The following is a 6,656-nucleotide window of genomic DNA, read 5'->3' as shown; positions in this document are numbered from 1 at the left end:
TTTCTGAAGTTTTGCTTATATTTTATATTAGGATTGTTGATGTATTTTGAAATCAATGTGGATAACTTGGGAGGGTCAGTGTGCCATTTTGTTTAGAAGATAATGGTGTTTCATTGCTCCATAGTAGTTGTTGGACTGATTAGCTTTATCCATTGAATTATCTTTGCATACTCATCTATGTGTTCATATTATACAGTCTGTTTTCAGAGTTACTATTCTGTTGATCTCTGTGTAGTATCTGTATAAGAATATATGAGGAACACACACACACACATACACACACACACACACACACATACACACACACACACACACACACACACATACACACACACACATATACTATAGAAAATAGTATAGATTTTCTATAGAAAATCTTAAAATTGGGCTTTGTACCCAAACTCCTCCCAGAGACCCTCCCTTCAGTACCTGTCATACCTTTCAGGTTTTTTTTTTTTTGTCATATTCTTTAAAATTTACAAAATATTTTAACAATAAAAATGAGTATTATAAAAGTTGTTTTGTATAAAACAACAATCAATTGAACAGTCTTATGTAAATGCTTGTCTACAGCAATACTGAAAATGCATACATTTTTCTCAATATAAATTTTAAGTAATTCCAAACATATTGACTGTATATTTTAAAATAATACACCACTACTAGTTTTTTTTTTAATGAACATAAATAAAGTCTTTTGTTTGTTTGTTTTGTTTTGTTTTTAGTGGAGCTTAAAATCTTGGCTCTTACTGTGGTACTAACCCAAAACAAGAACAATTTTTAGACATTGGAGTTTATTGTAGTAAGGCTGTACTTCAATGACCCTTACATCACTATTTACCTCCATAGTAGCTAAACTAAGAGTTGACAGTTCTGCTGTGCCAAGGAATGAATTATAGACACAATTTTTGGATACAGATTTCCTGCTATGGTCAAAGCTTTTTGACTTGAGAGATTGTCTTCATTCTCAGCCCACAGGGAACAGGTTACATTTGTTTAAGAAATGGTGTGTGTATTAAGCTGGTCTATCCATGAAGTCATTCACCAACTGTTTCAGTGAACAATGGTTCTGCTTTGAGGATGGCACAGACTTTAAGTGAGGGTAAGAATCTGGTTCATTGGCTGTGATGATTTTGAAAAGGTCAAATCAATTTTCTTAAAGTACAGTATGTTGGGAATCTAGCAGAGAACTCAGATAAAAATCAAGATGCCAGCAAGCATATAAATTGTTCTAGTGACTCTATGGAGGAATCCATCAGTTTGTGTGCTCTTTAGTTCATAGTTGTTCTCCTCTTTTCTTGGTCTGTCCTTTGTGAACTGTAAGAGCAACAAACACTTTCTGGGTATTTCTTGCAGTCCTCTGTCTCTGTGTGCATCTTCTATCCTCTTATTTTCATGGTGCTATCAGTACTTTGGCTCACTGAGATGATCTAAGACAATATGTCTATTTCCATATCCGTTAACAGAAATCTTATTTCCACTTTGCCATGTAACAGAAAATTCTTGTGGTCTCTGGGCTTTAGAATGTGGTGAAACCCTTGAGTGAGCAGTATTTCGCCTGTCACCTCTGTAGCTCTGAAGCTAGTATAATAAAATTGCTGCTTATTTTAGTTTTCCTCCTGGCAAGTACTTAGAGTTACAGAAATGTAAATGATTCTTCCATGCTGACTTTGAATGTTCTGATCTTGCAAAACTTAATACCAAAAGCTGTTTATTTATTTGTAGATCATTTAAACTAGTAGACAACCATATAATGAGTGAGAATGAACAATTTCATTTCCTTTTCATCACTGCGCTTTGTAACATTTTTCTGGTTGTATTGGATGGTACCTATAATGTAATTTCAATTAGGAGTAAAAATAGCAAATATCTTTGTCTTATTTTAGTATTAAGGGAAATTTTTTTGGTGTTTAACACCTAAATTTGGTATTAACTATGACTTTATTTGTAAATACCTTTTGACAGGTTGAGGAAGCTATCCTCTATTTGTAATTTGTTCTATATTTTCAAGAATACATATCAACTTTTTGTCAAATTCATTTTCTATACAAATTGTATATTAATATCCATATTTGTTCTTAATTTGCTAGTATAATGGATTCTACTGTATGAATGTAAATATACAACTAGTATTGTTTTAACTAAAGTAGGTTGGATTTGCTTATATTATTTTTCACACATTACTCCATTCTGTTACAGATATTAATTGAGAATTATAGTATATATGCTTAGAAAAGTTATTAATATATAAATATCACCTCTTATAGCTTTTGTCTGTGATGGGCACTGTATTGGATTTTTTTAATGAATTAGAAATTTCTTCTAGTTTCTGTTGGGTTCCTCCCTTCTGCCTCATCTCCAAGCCATTGGAGTTTGCAACTGGAGACTCACCTCACGCCTGCTGTGCCTAAAACAAAGGGCCACTACTCTGAGTTCCACCTTCCAGGATTCCAGAGAAAAGTAAGCCTGCTGGCTGACAAGTCTGCAGGCTGAGGACCTTGTCAAGTGTAAATAAACTGACCGCCTGAGGACATCTGCTGTTGACCTCCTCCCCCACCATGCCTCCTTCCACTCCCTGGAGTCCAGACCTGCGGGACACCCTGAGCCGCCACCCTCGGGGGTGGGCACACCCAGCAGCCCGGCTTCCCTTTGACTCTGGTTGGACTCTTCCTGGCTCTTCCCACATTGCTTACGTTATGCAAATATCATTATAACCTAGAGATTCAGTTTTGCTTTCTTGTATATAAATGCTGAACCCCAAAAGTAAAGGCAAGCCTTGATTGGAAACCCTCAACTTGGCTTCCTGTCCTTTTGTTCTCTAACTCTGTGTTTTAGGTCTCCTTTCTCCCTTCGGTGGAGACAGAACCCAGTTCATGAAACTGCGGGACAGTTTCAAGTTTCTTGAGCAAATATATATTCCTATTATTCACATTAGAGACAAAATTATTTGGCTCTATGATGTTTATTTCTCTAGTGACTATGAATAAAATAATCATTTTTTTAATGTATGAATGTTTGTGGCTCTTAGTGAATTTGTTTAAGACTTTCAAATCTCCAAGTTTGTTTGTATAAAACAGCACATATGATTCATTTATATCTCTAAGTCTGAAGTGATAGTGCATTGATGATTCATTCCTTCATCTCTTTCTTTCTCCTTCATGGTTGGCCTTTCTTTTCTTTCCATCCCCCTCTTCAATTCTACTCCCTCACTCGCTCTGTCTTTGTGTGTATGTCTTTCTGCCTCTTTCTGCTTTTGTTAGTTTGGCTAGAAATATATTGGTTTTGTAGGATTTTTCTGTAAGTTATTTAATTATTTCTCTTATTACTGATCTTTGTCCTTTCAAGTCTTTGATGTCTGTTTGGACTGATATAATTTACTTTTATAGATTCTGTCTACTGTATGTTTCTCAGTTTATTTTCCTCTCCTCTAATATCTTCAGTTGGAAACTTAGAGCAGACTGAGAACATTCATCTCTGTTGTGAGCACTTACTATTTGCAGACATCCTTCTGACCACTGTTTGGCTGTTTCTCATGAATTTTGATTCTTTGTATTTTTATATTTGTGTACTTTAGAATATTTACTTAAAATTTCCTGTTCATGTCTTAGATTTTAAATAAAAGAATTATTTTATATATTTTTGTTAACACCTGTTTTCAATTATGACATTTTGCAGGTTTATTTTTTATTTTTTTAGCTTTCCTCCTTCCAAGATATTATTTCACTTTTTTCCTAAATGAAAGCTTCTCTAAATCTACAGTTTATCATTTATATTTATTTTTTTAACACTTTATGTGTTGCTCTGTTGCTTTCTGGATTTCATAGATCAGCATGAGAAACTGGTTAAATTTATTTATTCATTTATTTTGCATCATTACTTTCAAGACTCTTCCTTTTTAGTTTATAGAAATTCTCTTAACTGTGTCTTGTCATATGCATATTTTGTTTTGTCCTTGTGCTTTTAGAAAGGATCTCATTATGGAGTTAAGGGTGCCTTTGAACCTAAAGTGAAACTCTGGCCTAACACTGGAGCTATAGGTAGCGCTATAGGTAGCATTTCATAGAGAATTTTGAAACTCTATGTCTGCACTTTTTTTTTCTTCAAATTTTAGAATTTTAACTCATTATATACTCAAAAATTCATTTTGCATATATTTTGTTCTGACTGCTTCAAGGTATGTTTAACATAGCACAAAACATCATAGGACTGACTCACTAGTGTCTGGGTCTCTAGCTTCTGAAAGTATTTTTCTGTCATTCAGTGGATAACTTCTACCAATCTGTATTCAAGTACATGGAAGATTCCCTGAATGTTGTCACTCTGAGAGGCCAAATCTACTCCATCTTGGGACTGACCTCCATTTTAGAAGAAAAAGGGCCTGAGGCCTTAACCATGCAGCTGAATGCAAGCTGCACCCAAGTTCCAGGAAGAGACACATAACTTGTCTCTGGCCCATACCCCAGAGTTACTGCCTAATTACTTCCTAGCAACAGTCAATCAGGACCAGTCTGATAGTTCCAGATGTACTTTCAGACCATTTGTGGTTGTTCATGGTTTTGCTTCAGAGCCCACCTATCGCCTTCAATATTCATTTAATTAGATGTTTATCAGGCTGGACACTCTGTCACTTGCTCATCATTTCCTTTAAAACCTTGTCCAGCTGAGGGCTCAGGACTTCACCCTCCCATCCTGCTGCTTCAGATTCAGCAGTAATTCTGCTCTGAAAAGAGACCTAAAATAATTTGTATTTCATGGTCAAAGTGACTAGGTGGATGCCCTGAAAAGTCACAGTCACATGGAGCTGGAAGACGTTCCAGGCCCCAATAGGGAAACCTAGGTGTCTCAATCTGGGTTGGACACAGGCTCAGAGAGCTGTGAGCATCTTCTGTCTGATTACTTCTGTTTCCTCCTGATGGCAAGGAGAGGACGAATGTTCTTGTGTTTATGTGTGGAACCTTGAAAGGGAGTGTGGTCCTTGGCTGAGCCAAGGCTAGAAGCCCAGGAGACACTGAAGGGACTGTAGGAGCTTTACCTGCTCCGGGGCACCAGGTCCCTGTTACTTAGTCCCCAATAGATTTGTGGACATCAGTCATGTAAGAGTAACAACCCAAGCCACTCCACATGTAGAGGACCTGACCACAGGTCACATAGGCTCAAGACAGAGATCTCCATTTTATTGAGGCAGGCCATTCTGATCTGCAAAATGTGGTTAGTTATCTTTTCTAATGTCAACAGAATCTGTCCCCTAGTCTCAATATCCTTAAAATGGATAAGAAGCAATTTTGGGGGGGAAGGAGAGGCAGTCCTTTAATGGGGTGGGGCACAAGATGGTAGAACTTTCATCCAAGAGCCACAAGAACTGAAAGCCAGCATGACACAGCAGGCTTTTTAGTAACAATAGTGGAGAAATGGCACAGGTGAAGGGTTGGGCAGTCAACAATTCAGCTCTGGTGAGCTCTGCCATGCCCCACTGCCAGCATCTGGGACAGACTAGCTCAGGCATGGAAAATGAATCAAAGTCCAGAGGCAGGAGCCCACAAAGCAACATGTGAGGCTGTCAATGAGGGAATCCCGCATGCTGGTGGCAATGGTACTAGGCTTGGCTTCATTTAGCTTGAAGATGCTCTCTACCACTGACAGTTCTGCGCTGGTTGTGTCCTGACCACAGAAAGCACACCATTCATTCACTACCATCCCAGCAGCAATCAATCACCTCACTCCCTCCGCTCGCAGTGCAAGCCACAAGGGGGACCTGAAGAAGGGAGGACAACTCATCCTGGTCCTCAATTGAAGTTTTAGGGTGCACCAGACCTCCCAGATTACTGAAGACACAGTAGCTCCCTACTAACACCTGGTCACCAACTATCTGCCTGAAGACTTTGACCTTGAGCACATCAGCCAGGATTTATTCTGTCTCCCTGTCCAAGTCTGGGTGGACCAAGGCCACATAGTCATTGCAGGTGGTAACATTGCCAAGGGCCTAGAGCCGCTCCTCTACCCGCCATATCTGCAAGGAATACGGAAGGTTGTTGCGGATATGCTGCAGATCCTGGTCGGTGGTGTTGTTCGGTAGGTACCAGGAGCCCATGTCTGTTCCCCACACACATGCGCCTGATGATTTGGCAGCAGGTGATGGGTGCATGCACCGCAGGAATGGTATCAGAGAGCTCACCCTCGAATACACTGTAGATCTTCTGATCCTCCGATGGCCACCAGACAGTAGGTGTTTGTGAGTTTGGCGAAACAACCGGCCTCCCAGTTGTTCTTGGACAATGCTCTGACCGCCATGAAAGAAGCCTGGGGGCTGCACGACTGTGGGTTCTGGGCCGACAGATCCATTCAGAGCCTCCTCGAACCTTGCCCTCTTGGGCACCTCAGATCCGGAGTCGTGCCCAAGAATACCTCCTGGCTCTCCCCTGCCCGGAACTGACCTCTGCCGCCCGGAGTCCCACCAGCTCACCCTACGACTCCGACCTCTTCTCCAGTAACTAGCTTTCCCTGGAGGGCTTAGTGAATAAGCTTTCTTTCTCAGACATTCTTCCCTGTAAACGGTATTTAATCTCAGGCTCACCCTGAGAAGTGGTGTATGGTTTTACACATCCACTTTCCGCCATGACGATAAATGTCTTAAAACCATGGACTGTCTCTTTTCATCG

At 39.6% G+C, this 6,656-nt stretch overlaps 1 pseudogene; it reads right to left on the bottom strand.

Moving 5' to 3' along the window:
• Positions 1–5,490: 5,490 nt before the first annotated feature.
• On the bottom strand, positions 5,491–6,288 carry LOC116083284 (annotated as a pseudogene).
• Between the last annotated feature and the right edge of the window lie 368 nt (positions 6,289–6,656).

This window comes from Mastomys coucha, unplaced genomic scaffold (assembly GCF_008632895.1).
Source record: "Mastomys coucha isolate ucsf_1 unplaced genomic scaffold, UCSF_Mcou_1 pScaffold8, whole genome shotgun sequence".
NCBI classification, from domain to species: Eukaryota; Metazoa; Chordata; class Mammalia; order Rodentia; family Muridae; genus Mastomys; species Mastomys coucha.
The sequence above is the reverse complement of the archived record's forward strand: the minus strand, read 5'-3'. Positions and strand labels throughout refer to the sequence as shown.